Source organism: Columba livia, chromosome 5 (genome assembly GCF_036013475.1).
Source record: "Columba livia isolate bColLiv1 breed racing homer chromosome 5, bColLiv1.pat.W.v2, whole genome shotgun sequence".
Classification (NCBI taxonomy): Eukaryota; Metazoa; Chordata; class Aves; order Columbiformes; family Columbidae; genus Columba; species Columba livia.
The window spans coordinates 63956334-63974908 of NC_088606.1; the positions used below are offsets into that span (position 1 = coordinate 63956334).

At 37.8% G+C, this 18575-nt stretch overlaps 1 protein-coding gene across 10 annotated transcripts in view; it reads right to left on the reverse strand.

The window, feature by feature from the left end:
• Positions 1-18575, reverse strand: part of GAS2 (growth arrest specific 2) — an 89152-nt gene that overhangs the window by 1587 nt on the left and 68990 nt on the right. The window lies entirely within an intron of this gene.

Here is an 18575-nt window from a genome sequence, read left to right on the forward strand (position 1 = left end):
GGGGAAGGGGAAGGGGAAGGGAAGGGAAGGGAAGGGAAGGGAAGGGAAGGGAAGGGAAGGGAAGGGAAGGGAAGGGAAGGGAAGGGAAGGGAAGGGAAGGGGAAAGGGAAAGGAAAAGGGAAAGGGAAGGAGAAAGGGAAAGGGAAAGGGAAAGGGAAGAAGAAAGGGAAAGGGAAGAAGAAAGGGAAGAAGAAAGGGGAAGGGGAAGGGGAAGGGGAAGGGGAAGGGGAAGGGGAAGGGAAAGGGAAAGGGAAAGGGAAAGGGAAAGGGAAAGGGAAAGGGAAGAAGAAAGGGAAAGGGAAATAAATAGTAGAAAGTTTCTTATTTTAATTTAATAAGTAAATTAAAAACTGTAAGAAAATGAGATAGCATTTAAAACTCAAGGTTTTAATATTTTATGTAAACAATTATAGATGTTCTTCCAGTCCTGTAGCACCAAGTGGTCATGTTCTCCATGTGTTTAGTATAAACACGTTAGGGAACATGAATTCATGAATTTTTTTTAGATTTTTTTTTTTTTAAATATGCTAGTAAAGATACTATTTCACATGTCTTGAAGCTGTCTCTTTTTTTCTAGGATAGGAAACTATAGAAAAGGAGTAGTGAAGGACAAACGACCAAAACAATCACCTTCATCTCCTAAAACATCAAAATAATTATGTAAGAAAATGAAGTACCATTTAGTTGAACAATTTAGTATTGCTGACATATATTCTATCTAAAACAGTCTAATACTGTAATTAAATTAGTTTAATGATGGACATCAGAAATAATATATCTGGAACGGTTTGGAGATATCTGAATTTATGCTGAGTTGTGAAAGAAAATACAAGTAAAGTCCCCAGGCTCTTACTAGCAGGAAATCTCAGTACTGCTGACTGTCTGTATTCCACACACACCAGGGTTTGACCAACAAAGCAATTTCAGGCTGAGAGGGGTATGCAACTGCCAAATTAGGTACCTGTCTCTAATGTATATCCTCCAAATCCACACTCATTTTGTGCCTAAACTCTATGTTTTTCACCAAGTCCCGATGTCACTTCTCCCACGGCCGCACCTCTGAGTTCAACTGGCAGTTTCACTAATTTCTCCCTTCTGTTTCACCACACGGAAAAGTCAAATAAATACCAGTGAGGTATCATAAAGCAGCATCTTCTATAGAAGCCACATCACAAATCACATATTGGAAAGTGCTTTGATTAGTACATCATATGAAATGCAATCAAAATTTAGTTGTAGTGCCAGAAATTCAAATGTGCCCCTGTAAAAGGCACACCACAAGCTGCTTCATGTAATCAGGGTGGTGACATTTGGATTTATAGCTGCAATGTGTATACGGGCTCTTCTATGCATTCAAAACCTCCTCGAGGGCTGATAGTATTGGCAGTTGGGACTTATGTAGCACATAAGCCTTTTGTGACATAGCACAAGTCAGATTAGCACACATAGCATAGACAACGAAAGAAGAAAAATTCCCTGTCAAACAAAATCACAGAAAATTAAAGGTAAAAATGTAATTGGGGAAAAAAAATAAACAAAACAAACCAATACAGCCTAAAAATATGTTATTTGACTTGTGTTACGTGAGGTGACAGATTCGCCTGGAGTGAAGAAAGCGTGGCAAACTGTACAGCTTTGTGATGCTGGAAAATCTGGGTAAGTTTAAAAGGAATCAAACTCTTCATTTGAACAAACAGCTGCAGATGAAATCTTGTTAGAAAGTTTTCGTTTAAAACATTTTAATGCAAGGAAATTCTTGTTTCTGCATTCTGGTTTTTATGTGAAACGCAGTGGGAAGTCAATTCAGCTTTATAGATACGGAAAAATAAAGTTACTTCTGATCCATCCTAACGAGAGCACACTCAAGTACTCTCCATTTAATTAACATCTCTCAGCTCCTGAGACATCCTGTGCTGTTACTCTGGGTTGTAAAGTGTTAGTCTCTGCAATAGCTATACACAAGGGAGGTTTTTCAGACTCACATCTTTGCCAAATAGACGTTTTCTCTTTCCTCTCAAGCTTTGTGTTTTAATTTCAAGGCTTCATTTTGAACTGGCAATGGTATGAGCAGCCTTTAGCCATATAAGATTTGAATCAGGTCTTTGGTCTGGACAATATATCATGAACGAAGCAAATGGTTTTTACATCAAGTTTGTAAACTGCAGCTCAAACGGCGACATAGCCTTGAGACAACAGAGTCTACAGAATTTTATTTAGCGGCTTTCTCCTCTTTGAATGCCTAAAAAACATTCGAGAAATGCCCCAAAAACTTTTCAGAGAAAAGCATTTGAAGCCCAACTTTGGTCCGCTGCAACATGTGATGCGGGAAGGAATTAATTGTTGCTGAATTTCAGCTTCCACGTATTGTCACAGGGGGGTTCACGTTCCAAGAGCAGCCAGTATCTGGACTTTTGATTAAGAGCTGGGAATGGAAAGTTAGCAAAAAGTATATTTAGTTCCATTTCCCTTAGGGACTACTGTGCAGACAAATAAAACCTACTGCTGGGATGTTATTTCCTGATGCTCAGGTTAAATTTACGTCTTCTGCCTTTCCACTCTTTTTTCTTTCTCTTTGTATTATTAGACTATTACAAAATTCATTGAATGCTTGCTTTCTATAGAGACTAGGTTTTCCTATATGCTAAATATAATCATTGTTCACACTGTGCTGTGCTGTGCCACAAAAGCACCATTTTACTGCTATGGCCATATTTTTCTGTTAATAACACCAGCACAAATCCAGAATAATTCTGCTAGCTACAGAACTGAAGGATTTCTCACCAAAAAGAAAATAAAAATAAACAAATACAAAAACAAACCCAAAACTTGCTCTACTTTGTAAGTGAAAAAGCAGTTTCCTCTGCAACATATTTCAGCTGAAGGTGAAACTTTTGAGTCTTTTATGATCCACCCAATTCAGCTTTTCCATTGCATGAGATCTCTGAGAAATATAAAGTTGGACTGTACAATAATAAAGATCATCAGTCACTTATCAATGTAAATAAATTCATGACATACGTGTATTTTCACACTGCTATCTAGCCAATTGAAACTGAGAAAACCCTTTCTGTAAGATAAAATCCAACATATGTTTATGATATCCATAAATCTTCCTTATTTCTGTTGTGTCTGAGGCAGGGCTGTCAGTAAAGCTGTTCCCCCTAGAATCTGTGTTGAGTTTAGAACAGTTGAATCTATGGTGAAGGAAACAGATGAGAAACCACATGACCAGACAATAGCATCAGAGGAGTAATTAGAGATTGCTTCAGTATGCATTAAGGCTGTATCAAGAGATAACATGAAAACAGTCAATAAAAGGTGAACTAAGTTGTCATTGTATAGGACTTTCGTATCAAAGTGAAATGTAGTCTAAATGGTTCTGGTTTTCACATGAATCAGTTTAGAGAGTTTTATGCCTTATTCAAGACAGCCTGTATGTAAATGTATTTAAGCTTATGTAAATGAGCATAGTTTTACTGACTTAAAAAAAAAAAAACTCTTTCATTTTATTGGAACTGAAAATCTGCCCAATGTTGTTATTCTTCAGATTATATTATAACTTTCTTAAATAATATTTTAGGGAGGGGAGGGGAAGCATTACACACTGTGGATCTGTTCCAAGTCCTGCAAAAGCCAACAGAAAGAACCCTATTGACTCGAAAGGAACTTGGGCTGGGCTCTGGAACACAAACACAGCAACCCAAAGCAAATAATAGCCTGCAGTTACTTGTGATTTTAGGCCAACTTCAGAAACTATGTAGGTTACATACTGAGAGAATATTGACTATAAAATCCAAGGATGTTTGGCAAAACAATGCAGTGCATCACACCAGTGGCTGTGCAAAGTAAACGTTGCACTCCTAAAGTGAAATGGTAATGACATTGGGAAAGAGAAGAACTGAATACATTTCAGTTGCTTTTTACTGAATATGAGCCACTTAGATTCATTGTTATCAGCAGATAGAACCCTTATTTCTCTTATTTTAGCACCTTCTTTGAGAGACGCTCAGCCCATTAAATGGGCTTCTGGATCAATACGTTTTTACACTGAGCCCAGAGACATCCCAGGCCAACACCAAGGAAATCCCAGTGCTGTTAAGACCTATCCACATTACTGTGCCAGACCAGTACCCATAGCGAGCTGGAATAACTCCCCATCATCACTGCAGGATTCGAGGTCTGATGTAAATACAGACACACACGTGGTAGACTCAGACGTGGCACCTCGACTTTATGATTTTGCTGCAGCCCCCACTGATGCTACTTAGGAATCATTTTGCTCCAGCTTGTCTGTACCATTTAAATCAATGCTCCACCATCCTGTCTTTCACAAATCTCAGTATTATTCACTAGCCATTCTTAGTGAAAAGGTGAGGGCAGGACACAAAACTTGGACTGGGAACAACACCCAGATCTGGGCTACCAGCCTTCCCCAGCAAGTCTCTGAGCCTTTATCTAGAATAGGGTATTGTCAGGCAATGACAAATGATTCCACAGGGCACAGCAGACTGGATTGCTCCTTGGTCCATGAAGGTGTTGATGAGACCCAACATGAGCAAGTGCGAGGGCAATGGACAAAAATGAAGAGCTGCAGCGCTGCCCTGTGGACCATGGATTAGTCCTTAATAGTGATGTGTAGCAACCGCATATTTCTGTAATATTAATGGTATCATACTGACAGTTTACTCATTTCCAGTAAATGCCTGTGTACAGTAGTAGGCATTTACACCAAGTTTTCTAAATACATTCAAATGGGGAAGTGAATTTTCAGATATTTGCAGGTAACTGTTGCTACATGGAGTTTTTCTGCTTCCCTGACAATTCGGTGACCTGAAAACGCCATCAAGGATGCGTGACAGTCATCTGACTAATTGCTGCAAGCCACCTCATTTCAGATGCTAAAAGTACCTTGTTAGCAGAGATCATGCAACTTCATCTCCAGAGTTCATTGTAAAATTTAGAGCAAAATCCTGCAATAGCATGAGATTTGAATACCACTCAGGTTAGATTTAGATACATTATTCTCTTTAAAAGTTTACAGCCACTGCAGCTTACATTTTATAAAGGGCATAACTGCTACTACATACATAGAGTTCATCCTTATGGACACAAGGGACCATGGGAGCAATTCCCAAGCGGATATGGAAGAGCACCAGCTTCCAGCTGGAAAGCTACAAACTTTTCCTGCATCTATTTTTATTATTTTGTTGGCTTTCCTTCTCATTTTGTCATTAAATTTGTGTGTTGTCTTCCTAGAGAAAAGTTTGAGTCTGATAAAACATAAAGCTTATTTTAGACTTTTAAGAACTCACTAATGTGCCTAAAGTGCATCTTGAAGGAACTCAAATTAAACCTCAACTCTGAAAAGCTGAAAAAGTGCAAATTATGTGGCCAATTCCAGATATTAATTATTCATCCACACTGAAGTAATCTACTTATAGCATATTAATGTGTGTTTTGGCAGGCAACAGTATATTAGTCCCTTCCAATGTGAATTATCCTATGATCCGATTCTATCAAGAAAAAAGAAACAAACACAAAACCATCTCTTTCCCCATCCGAAAAACGCGTCATCCCCCATTAAGTCCCATTTTGCCTAGGCCTTCTCTTGATATAGGATTATACTAAACTGTTTTGGATTATGTCTACTAGTTTTAAAAGTTCCAAATGATGCAACTTGTATCACTCCAGGCACTACATATGGATTTATTTAGGGACCTCCTCCGAGTTTCTGTGTTGTTCTAAAGCCCCAATAAAGGAGTTTGCACTTCTCCTCTCTGCAGACACCGTAATAATGACATGGAAAGTAGACAGCTCGCTGGATTAACATCTCCCTCTCATTTTCAGGGATTTATATGTAGTAAATCACACTAAATGGATCTCACTTAGCTGGAAAAAAGCATTATAAAAAAGCTCAGCTTGAAAAAAAAAGATGTCAAGAGCACACAGTAATTGCTTGTCACAATATTTCTAGCTGTGCTAGAGCTGGGTTTTATAATTAACACACTTTCTGAATTATAAAGAACTTTATTTTAATGTTCTGTCTTGGGCTGTATCAAACACATTAACAGTTTATTGAAACAGCTAATTGAAACGATCTCTTACACTATGTTGCACAAAAAAAAAGAATAGGATGGAATGATACTTTATAAATCATTTGTAAGCTTCACTGATTCAAGTCTGTATTCCTGAAAACAATCAAATGCAAACATTCCTGATTTTATAGCAAATATTAATGGTGGAAAATAAACCAGAATGGAGGCATTCATCAGGATCTCTACATCTCCATTTTTGGGCAGAATAATATTTATTGCTTTTTGTCACTGAACAAGGAACTCGGTTTTCATGTAGAACTTAACAAAGTTCCCATCTGCTTCAGCAACACCACCACAATTATATTTTCTATTGACTGACATATGGGGTGGGGGGGAACAACACCAAAAAGAAGTATTGACTTAAATAGGTGGTATCTGCTTTTTTCCTTTTCAATATCTGGCTGTCACTTCATTCAGTCAAACAAAATTCATCAGAGAGAACTATAGACTTATGTCTCTTCATTCAGGGGGTCAGCCACAGTAAATACAGAGGTTTTAAGTTTACCCTTATCTATTTTGAAGTTAAAAGTGAGTCAGTGAGGCTTTCTGAGCTGAGTACTAATTTCCATACATTCTCCTAGGCAAGAACTGTTGTATTAAAGTGCTAAAGATAAAAGAAATGTTAGTGGTGCAATATATTACACACAGTGACATCATTAAGACAAACACTAACTTTCACCATATTTGTGGTGGGATCCCTGATCTGTGTCTGGTGCCCAACACACAGCAAAGAAAGATTTAGGGTACAATGATGTATTTTCATACCATTTACCATATTGAACTCCAAATGCTTCAGATACACACATCAGACTCACATTAATAATAAGACTCAGCTTTTTTAAAATCTGCCTACCATCAAGTAAGTTAAGACATGAGAGACTCATAAGGTTTAGTGTCAATCAACTGACACCTTTAACAGCCACTATTCTCCAAAGGGAAAAATGTTTGATTTTGAATTGTTATAACTGTGTTTCCATTAAACTGTCATTCCTACCAAGATATTTGTCAGTTTTCTGTCACATAATTGAGCCTCAAAAAGGATGTAGAAATTCTTCAGCATTTGTAAAGTGACAGCATCTTATAGTATTAATATTATGTACTATAATTTTTTATTTTAATATGGCATTATTGTAGCATAGTATTGCATTAAATAGATATTACCTATTGTTTCACTCTTAAATCTATTAACAAATTTTGCAAGGAAATAGAAATGGAAATGTTTAAATATATAAATAAAGCAAAGATCCAATCTCCAAATTTTGGAAGCTTACTCAATAATACAAACACTTTCGTCTCCTATTCCTTCTATAGACTTAGTGTGACTTTGAAAAGTTTAATCTGGGAATTAATAAATTGAAAACTTGGCACAGAATGTAATGAATCTGGGTACACAGTAGATAGAGATTTTCCTCAACTTTGCTTATTCAAATCTGACCTGAAACATGTCATTCTTTGTGGGCTTTGTCAAATGTCTGTGGTCTCAAAGCAGAGAGCTGTTGCCCAATTGTAAAGCATGTTTTCTTTTTGATGATGTTAGCAAAAAGATCAGAGACTCAGTTAAGCCTGGACTCTTATTCCTAAAAATGCTGCTGCCAGCTCAGGCCTTCGCTGGTCTGATTGAGGAAGCTTTGGAAGCCAGAGTTGCATCTGATTTTTGTTCTTCAACACCGTGTAGGAAAGGTGGACATTACAGGTACTAAATTATTTAACTGTATCATTTATGTATCCTCCTTGCTCACAGGGTTTTTCTCTCATAACGGAAGTTGATTTCTTGACACGGTTCCACATCAACATGAAAATGCCAGTTTTCAAGCAGCAGAGGGAGTGCTGATCGAAACATGAAGAAGCACTATTACTTTGCCACAAAACCAGAGGCTAACTAACAATACTTACAACATAATGCCTGCAAGCTTCAAAATACTTAAACATCGACATGAAAATGATCCATGTGAGATACATAAGTTAACTCCTGGTCTCCTGGCAGATTAACTAACATACGCACCAAAAAGTCTCAGCAGAAACAGAATGAAATCTAATAAAACCGAATGAGACCAGTTACACAACATTTTCATTGAGTGGCTGATCCAGTTCCTACTGAAGCCAATAGGAATTTATCTAATTCTTTGAAACATATTTTGGGTCATGTTTTTCTGAAATCCGAACCTGACCCTTTTACTAAAGTAAGTGTTCTTTTCTTTTCTGAAGAAGCCTCAAAGATAGGGCTTTAAAACTGTACCCACCATGTCCTTTGTTAATTAAATCCGCTCCTTTCAAAGCAGCCGTCTCATTCTCCTTTTCATCTCATAGATATTTCTATGAAAAGATTCATACGAACATCAACTTCTTTACTTCACACTGTGGAGAGTTCTCTCCTCTTGGAACATGAACTTGTCCTTCATTAACAAGTCAGTCATTTTGCTTGCATGTTGATTTCTCCTTTTTCTGGACTGACATTACTCTTCATTCATCATCTGTCCATTCAGCAACTGTTTTCACTTGCAAAAACACTCCTTCCAGTGAGAAACTTCAGCAAAAGGAGGGCAAATAAACCCAACCTGAAATGAGAACACCTTTGTCTCTTGGGACTCAGTTTCTTTTTGAACCTCCTTTATTCCATTTGCAAGTTCCTTCTACAGGATCTCTGGGCCTCATTTGAGATTTCCACCTCACAACTTTTCAATTTATTTTTTCCCATACTTATCTGACTTATTAAACTGCCTTATCAGCCAAAACTCTTTCTTTATAGTGCTTATGAAACACTGTTGTAAGATGTCACATTTTCAGCGCAGGGCTGAGGATGCAACTGGGGACCGAAGATATCTGGTATCTGTATAAGCGTCTAATGATTTGGCTGAAATCAGACTGATGTAGCTCAAAAACAAAGGCATCATATATTAACACACCTTGTTGGTATGACCTATATTACCCGGTCACCTGCTGAAGAAAGGTAAAATGCTCTAACACTGCTTAAGTGACATATAATTCATACATGATTGTAAATTCCCCTTAGCAGGAAGGCAAGTGGAACTTGTATAACCCTTTAAAAATCTGGGGACAGGGCTCACAAGTATCTCAAGTCTCTGACTTTCACCCTTAACATAGAGCTAAATCCTGCTCCTCGGTTATTGCTTATCCAGGAGGCAAATCCTTTTCACCAAGCATCACAGCAGTATGAAATCAAAACAAAGATTCTTTTAGATTCAGTCACAGCTCAGCAAACTAGTGTGTGATCAGGTTAGAAACCAAATACCAAGGGGAAAGAGTTTTATAAGTTGTTCCTAGTGGAGTGGACATCTGCGGAAAAGTTGAGGTGGCTTCTTAGTTACATCTTGATTTAACAGTTGCTCAAAGTGGGAAGTTTATAAAGGTCTGAAGGAAGTCAGGAAACATATAGTTGCACATAAAGACACAGGGTGTCTAAGAAAATGGAAGAAATAGGATACTAAACTACTAAAGCCTCATACAGTCTTTGGGAAATAACACAGGATAAAACCAGGGCTAAGACATCCACTTAAGCAGTCAGAGACCAGGTAAATGGCATGTTTATAGTTGTAACAGGCATCATGTGCCAGAAGATTTTTCTATTTGATATTTCAGCAGAAGATCACACTAGAACGGCACACAGCCTCCCAAAACAGGCAACAGCAATTCCTGACAACAATGCTCCTGTAAATCCAATCTAACAGCTTACAGGGGTAACAATGAATATCACAAGTACAGTAACCGCAGGGTGGTGATAGAATGGCAGGGTAGAAAACAGGGTGTCCCAGGATGTGGGGATCACAGTATAGAATCATTGATGAGTGAAATGACAACAAATGGTTGACCCAGAAACACCCACTGCAACTAACAGTAATTACTGAAACTATTGAAAGACAATTTAAAGACTTGAATGACAAATTGGATGTGCGACTGTCAACACCATCCTGTAAATGATGGGATCTAGCATAGAGGTGATTTTTAGCTGACACCCAGTTACCTGAAGAGATGGTAGAGACTGAAACTATGGAGCAATGATCAAGAGAATTGTACATGATACCTGACATGGGGAGCTGAAGCATATACAAAGACACATGGAAGGTGGTGTCAGGGCAACTAAGAATTTTATAGGAAAGCGATATGAAAAAAAAGGCCCACTGACACAGTGAAGTGAACAGAAAGATCTCATTAAGCCTGAGGCATTGATTAGTGTAGAGGTCTCAGCATGAGGAGTAACATTTCCGCAGCTATTCCACCATTAAAGATGCTTACAACCCATGAAATAATATCTTGCTTTCTGCAAAAGAAATAATCAAGAGAGGAAACTGGAATTTTTCCCCTTCCACATTGCGAAAACGCAGCCACCTCCCTCTATTTGTTCTTGGCAAGAAATGAAGTGAATATGCTTGGTATAATGGCATAATGGCATATAATGGATGGAGACTAATGAAGAAAATAGCTTGTTCCACTGTTTCAGCTTTGGATTGAATACACGTGCAGGCAGCCAGACTTGCTTGTGAGGCTCTGGATTACAGCAGAACAGGAGTTTAATCACTTTTCACAGACTTGAAGAATCCAGGAACAGGATTAGAAGGTGAAACCACAGCCGTGTAAATCCTGCCTGGCACAGATACCTGAAGGTCAACAGCCTATTGACCTCTGGAGGTTAAGGCAAAGCATTTTTACAAAGAGGAAGCACTGGAGAAGGTCAAATTATTGTCTGTGGCACAAATGTGGCACCTTTATTTCTGCTTTCAGAATATAGCACTGATTGAAATAATTACTCAAAGTATTCCCGTCTAACTTACTGAAACCATTGACACACCTTGGAGTGTGTTCGGATGTAAACACCATGAATTTGGAAACGTGGGATTCTCACTCTTGAGTAAACTTTCCCTCAAACCTTACTTTTAGCTTCTGTCTGACACAATTTTATCGATTTGGGGAATAGTACACGTTTGGTGTCTAATTAACACTAGACCTCAGTTGCAGTTTGAAAAAAGCACCCAGCGTAGGCGAGCACTTTGTGTGTAAGAAATGACTCAGACACAAACAGAAGCAAACACACTTGTTTATTCATTAGGAGACAAGTGAATTTCTGACAAGTGGAGGCTTTCATTTCTTGGACAAGGAGGAATATTGTTGAGGAAAATTATTTAGATGTGGGAGTCACATTTAGAATGGCCTTTGTAGGTAAAGGGACTGGGCATTTCCAAGCACTTTGGGAAAGACCCTGTACCTGGGTAAGGACAACGAGGGTGATAGTTTCTTGTTGCTTCACATCCACGTGGTGTGTGGACCAGCCACAAAACAGAACTATTCCCTGAAATGTGGGATATTCAACAGAAATCTAGTTGTTTCTAGCCACAGCACTGACTCGTAAGAAATATTTTATGCAACGCTCAGCAGAAGAGATGATATGGCAAACAGATGAAATACAGAAAAAGAAATGAGATGGAGTTTATGAGGTTAAGTGAAAGAGAAAGCGTAAACTGGCAAATGCTGTCTCTGGATGGAGACATGGGAAACCAGATGTACTAAGATCAAATAATGGGGAGAGGGGAAGACTTTCAGAAACAAAAAAATCAAAATCATAAGCATGAGGCTGCCAAAATAATCTACAAGTGACCACTTAAAAAGAAGAAAAAGGCTCAACTCTTGCCTTTGAATAAAAATATAATTTTTTTAACTGTAGATAGTTAATATTTCTATTAGCATTTTGAGCCTTGAAATGTCTCTCTTACAAACAAATAGCTAAGGTACAGTTCTGTCTCACTTTCTAAAATTAAGTAAGTTTTTACCCCTCCAGGGACACCACTGAAGTCATATATTACAGCAGGGAGATACTACTCAGAATGAGTTAGAGGTGCAAAATCTAATGAGACTATAAAGCATGAGTTCTGCTTATAAACTACACTAATTTTGAACAGAAACCTCTCTAAGTATATAAGGGATTAATTTTACCCAGATTCTCAAGATTCTCCTAATTCACATTCGTTTAAGGATGTTAAGTAATTTACAAAGTGTATTCAAGCACAGAGCAATCATCCATTTAGATTTTGCCACTGAATTCAGCAAACCTAGGATTTCACCATGCAAATGTGCGTGGGTTGCATGTGAACACGCTCGTGTTACAGCACTGCAGTACATGAAAATGTTCTTTTGAACCCTAAAGTGCCATCTGTTTTCTAGCTATTTTCTCAGGACTCGTTCTTTCTCTCCTAATTTCCTGAATAACAGCTTCAAAACAGCACAATAGAAAATATTCCCTGCAATTAAATAAGAAAAAACCACCGCTACTTTGAAGTATATGCAAGATTAATGCAGAACCTGGAGATAAAATGTGCTTGCTTCTTTGTGCATCCATATCCTCAGGGATATCAGCATGGCAGACCCAGCAAATCACTTTCCTGCACTTGTGATCTCTGTAATATTTGTCACAAATGTGACTATAGGACATTTTCCCCAACCACTGTTTTCCTCAGTGGACAAGACACCATTAATTATCAGGGAGCCATTCTGACCACTATAGACACTAAACCTAAAAAGATGTTTTCAGAAGCAGTGTTGCAGCAGGACCATACCCTGTGCACAGAAAAGCAACCAAATGGAATGTGGTTTCTCACAAGTGTGGAGGAAAAACAAGGGAAATTTTATTACTAGAAGTCATTCATTCCACTTAAAGCATATGGCAGTCAGGCACATTGTGGAGACTGGAAAGTCCTTGAGCAGAAAAACATCTAAGTAAAGTAGATGAATGTATTTTTGCTGAAATAAAGCTGTCAGAATCTGTAATTATATTTTTCTAGCACATGAGATGCTGATATTAAGTGTTTGTGAACACAAATTGCTCAGAGCCAGAAAGTGAAACCCCTTATCTTATTTTAAACAATAGGAGTTTGAGCTGCATTTCATATAGATTTGATTCACTAGTGGCTGTTTTAAACCAGCAGCTCATGCTTCTCCCTGTAATTCTGGTCCCCTCATTCCTTTCCTGCTTGCACATCTGGATTTTCTTCTGGTTGTGTTGAAAAACAATATGCCCATCTTCTGCCTCCAACTGAAATCAAGATGCTACCAGCTCCCTTACTAGTAAAAACCATGACCCATAAATTATAAAATTATGTTTAAGGTATTTTGACTTAACCAACATTTAAAATTCATTTCAATTGAGAGAGGTATGTCAACATCCTCAAGTTGGCTGTTAGTATTTCAGTTTAATGTATTAAGTCCAAAGTCATAATACTTTGGAAGAAAAACCCCAAACCACAAACCCCAGTATTAAAGCATGACCCCAGCAATTAGTGCCTTTAAACATTTTTGCTACCCGGCCTTCTGAGCTTCCACAAACATCAGGTCTGAGCAGGTCAGTGAGACAAGAACTGGACATGCAATTGGTGATTATTCCCATTTTCATGGCTGATCTTCCCCATGACCTTGGGAAATTAATTCCATTAACACACTCTTTTCTTTCACTGCCCTTCCACTTTGTTTAATCTGATAATCTAAAACCCTAAACAGAATCAGCTTCTAGTATGAGTTTTTACAGTGTCTAACATGAGAGACCTGATTTTGGTTGGGTCCTGCAGACTTCACTGCAGAATAAAACCAGAACATTTAGTGTTAATAAAGTTATAAAACAGAACTACCCCATTTTCTTATACTGTAAACCAAACATTTGCAAAAACATCACCACTCTGCCCTAACCTTTAAAAAACCAGACATATAATGGAATAATTTATTCAAAATTCCCAAATTTCAGGATTTTTTTATAGTTGGATCTCATTCTAACCATTTTATTTTCAACCTTTTTTTTAGAGAAACAGCTACTTTTCATGGCTGTGCATCCCATACTACAAATTAACATTACCTGAAGCAGAAAATGTTGTTGCCTGGAGTAGCAAAATGTCATGCACAAGATGAAGTCACTTTTAGGATAGTGTAATGTCTTACTGAGTCACAAGATTAAAAACCTAGTCAGCAATGGGAAGATGTAATAGCATCGTCTCTGACTTACACAAAGACAAATGATGACAAAGTACGGGATCATGCTCATTAATGAGCCTCTCTAGGGCATCACTCTTATGCGTTTCTGATAAATAAATAAAAAATGGCATGCCTGGAGCCATCACAACACAATTCAACCGCTTAGAACAGCCTGTGCAAAAAAACAATCAAACAAAAAACCCCAAACACATCAGGATTGCAATTATAAAGAAAGTCACAAGGAGGCAGACAAACACCACAATCAATTAAATGCACGAGAAAAAGGAAGGAAAAAGGGTGTTCAGGACAAATTAAGATCTCATAAAGGACAGCTGGAACTGTTTCACTTCCTTCTGTAATGAAAACTAATGGACACTAAATAATCTCCAGACCCCATACCAGATTAGAAAAAACTGAATGCCATGTATTTTATGTTTGCAGATTTATCTTTGTGAAAAACTAAAAAATATTTGATGCTCTAAGAGGTCATCTGCACTGATCAGCATGACCCACAGCTTGACTTTAGATAGTTCTCTGCAATCTATGAGCTCATCTGGTATTAGTACCTTCTCTGTGGTTTTAGCACCTTGTCATTTGGTTTGATACTATCAAGTAAGCAAAAGGAAAGAAAATAGCCCGATGTGTTTTCTAGACTAGAGAAAAGAGGTCTGTGCAGTGACAACATGTCGTTTATCTTAGCTGTGAGATACAGACCACAAAGACTGTGTGCTCCTAGGATGGATAAGATGATATCATTTCAGTTTGATCATTGGAAAGAGGAAAACTTTGGATTTAAGGCAGAACACAGACCCGTTGTTTCCAGCACAGGTACCTGACAGGGAAGGCATGTTCCTATTTTCAATTTCTACTCAGGTTTACTTTCAATTGGAAGAGATTTTTGAAAAAGATTCTCTTTTCCTTTATCCATATATTTGATTTCCACAAGCTGAATTATATCACAAGGAACAATCACCACAGAATAATTTTCATACTGAACTTGGAGCTGATGCCAACAGCTCCTGCTGTGTGTCTGGGCTTCAATATCCAGCTGAACAGCTTGCTGTGTACCCAGGGAAGCTCTCACAACCATAACGTCCACTGCGGCATCCAGCAGCATCTCTGTATCGCCTTCAATCTGTGCTATATCAAGATGACATTGCCTTTGGAATTTACACGGGAAGATATTTCATTACATCTTTTTCCAGGAAAGCAACAGTAACACTCCAACAAAAACCCTGCAAAGCACTCTGCAGTGAGGGCCCCAACAAAAGAATGCTAATAAGATTTGTATTTTTCTGGATATTCTCAGAATAAGAAGTTGCCTAGATTTTTTTTTTTTGATGAAAAGTTCAATAATGCCTTTATTACTCAGACCTCTTTACCTCTTCATGGCATTACTTTCAGGACTGGCAGAGTGCTGGGGTGTCTCATCCAACCCATAGGAATAAATAATATGCAACAACTATAATACCATTTCGCTTCCTCAAATTCATGAGAGAGACGTTATTTTAATTACAAACTCTAAGACATATTTTTTGCATGACCTTCAGCAAGTAAATATACTGTAATTCTATACTTCAAGTCTCTAGGCATAACAAGACTTATTTTTTCCATTTCTTCTGTGTACTGGCTTGCCGGCTGTTTAAAGATAGGATCTTTGAATATATGTGGATAAAACATCGTCGCTAGAAAGAACAGTTCCTAATAACTGACATAAACCAGTCAGAGAGTAGTTATGGCTGAAATTAAAAGCAGTTTTTAAGATGAACACATGCATTAACATGACTCCTCACTGAATGCTTGCAGATGAAATTATCGTGCCACCTACACGTGTCCGAAGATGCAGCAAATACAGAGCACAATTTCAGTGTGCACTGAGCCCCAGCTCAATGTGAATGCAGCTTATTAAAAAAAATAAATATAAAAAAAAGAATTAACAAACACAAAAGAACAACATCAACATGATGCACTGTAATCAACATAGTTTTGAAGTTTAATTAAAGTCAGAAATCTAAAACTGGGGAAGCCCCAGGTCTCTGATTACATTGGCCTGGGGAGATCGTGTGTCAAACCCCAGAAATTATTCAAGAGGAGCTTCAATATGTTTACAATCCATTTATTCCTGTGCCAAAGAACTAATGCTTTTTTGAAAAGCTTTTAAAAGCAATGCAATATACCGGACAGACATAAAGCCATTTGTCCTTGGTTGCTTAGTGATCCTAGAATAGAGATGTAAAGAAATTCATGGAGCTTTTATTCTGACTAATTGAAAAGGTTACATGTTATTGTCTAGACTTATCACTCAACAGATTTAACAATACGGTCTGTTAGAAGGAAACTATTCCTTTATACTATTCTCTATGAAAAAGACTCATTAAAATGTGGCTCCACTGAGAATATTGCTTACAAAATCTCTTCTAATAGCAACAGGAATTAGTAAACACCACTGAGGTACATTTATCATGTTTAAGGGTAGGTTACACTTCAATAATTTAATCCATCCATTTTTCCTTCATCTTTCCTCGACAAGATGATTTTTTTTTCCTTCACTTTCACAACCCACAAGCTTTAGGGAAATCTGTTCTCTGCATTATAGGTGAGAGAAAATTACAACCTGCCAAGGAATGGAAATACAAAGCAACAAGTACAGAAACAGAGAAGGACACACACCTTCTCTTTACAAGCACCCCATGACAATCCAGTTCTCCAAAATGGCAAGGAGGAGAAAACAGGGAACTGTTCTCCCCCATCTCCCAGCACCTTGGTACTCTGAGGCCAGAATAGTCCTCAAATAGGTACAATTTAATTTTAGTACCAGTTCAGTAGGGACTATTGCTCAACTCACACCCTAAAATTAACTTGGTTAATTTGCCCCAAAATTTAAGTAGCATAATCTAGCTCTATAGAGATGTCAACTAATTCCCAATATGTTGAAACAGATCTTCTAGTCTGACTCATTTCCAAAAGGTTCTGGACCATGGAGTGAAGGCTTGGCCTCCAGTTGCAGCAAGAGCTGCAATCCCATCTCCTCTCACTCACGCTCTCTCTGGTAGGAATGTTTCCACCACTCCAGACTCCACCTCTTTCCCTTGATGAGTTGCATGAAGCACCTTTACACCCTCATTGCTTATCGTAAGCGGCAAAGAACTTCTGGGCTCCCAACGCCACCCCTGCCTCATTGGGGATACATCATGTGCATCAAGAAGGGTACATGGACAGAAGGACAAATAATGGACAGAATAGTTAAGAAGATATATTTTTTTTTTTTTGTATTTATACAATCCCATTACTAGAGTTCCATTCACCTAGGTGTCCTTTTCCTCTTTTGAAAAATGCCCTCCTAAATTCACAAACCCTCGAGGCAGAGCACATTAATGCAGAAAACATGAGCTGACCAACATTTAAGATTAAAGGTCGTGATATGGCTATGTCTAGATCTCATCTGTTATTGGTCATTTATCTTGTGAACACACAGTAGTTAACAACTGATATTTAACAATGAATATACTGAATATCAGTATATCACATGCTCATTCTAACAGTTATTTTTGATTATTTTCAGTCCAGGTTTATACGGGTTTTTTATTTGTACAGCAGTTGCCATTGAAAAATGCATCATTTGTGTATTTTATTTCACTCTTTTTCACACTCTCTCTCCATCTCAGTCCTGAGTGCCTGCAAGTCTCTACACCATAATTGTCTTATGGCCTCACTCTAACATCAATTCACAAAAAAATTTGACCCTTATCTCTTTTAGCAACACAATGTTCTCACTGTTGTCAAATTTCAGCTCAAATTCTTTTCAGATTCCAATACGCCTTTAACTATGTGATATAGTCGAAATACAAACAGTTTTTACCTTAATTTAGATTGGAATTAAATAACACAATAAAGGAATAAACATTATCTAAGAAACATAAGATCCCAAGCAGTAAGTACGCTGCCAAATCTATCCCTCAGTATCATCGCTTACCTTGACCTATCACTGGAAGTGGCACAGATGTAGTTTTTATAGGAATATTATCTCAGAGAAGAATCTTTGGGTTGCTAGCACTTATAATAGAGGTAAAGAACTTATCATAAAAATATGGATAAGCAGGCAATATTCAAATAACATTCCTGCAACCATCAGTGACTGATTTTATTCGCAAGAACTATCAGGATTCTCTAAAATACTTCAGAAAACCTGTGCAGAGCACAGATAGCCCAAGATATTGGTTGGCTGTCTATAGGGTGCTTCTGATTCCTTCTGTTTTGTGATTCTTAGTTATGCTGGAAACCTTAGTCCACGTGCTTTAGGTAAAATCTAACAGACAACGAACACAAAAGTCTCAAGATTTGTTTTCCACAGTCTTATATATGAACAGTTCAGGGCAACACCGAAATAATGAAAACAGTCTCATATGTCCCCAAGTATGATGCAGAACTTGGGTAACTGCCTCTTACCTCCATCCCCTGTTTTTTAAATCAGAGCTACATGCATAACCAAGAAAATTACATTTGGAAAGTATCTAG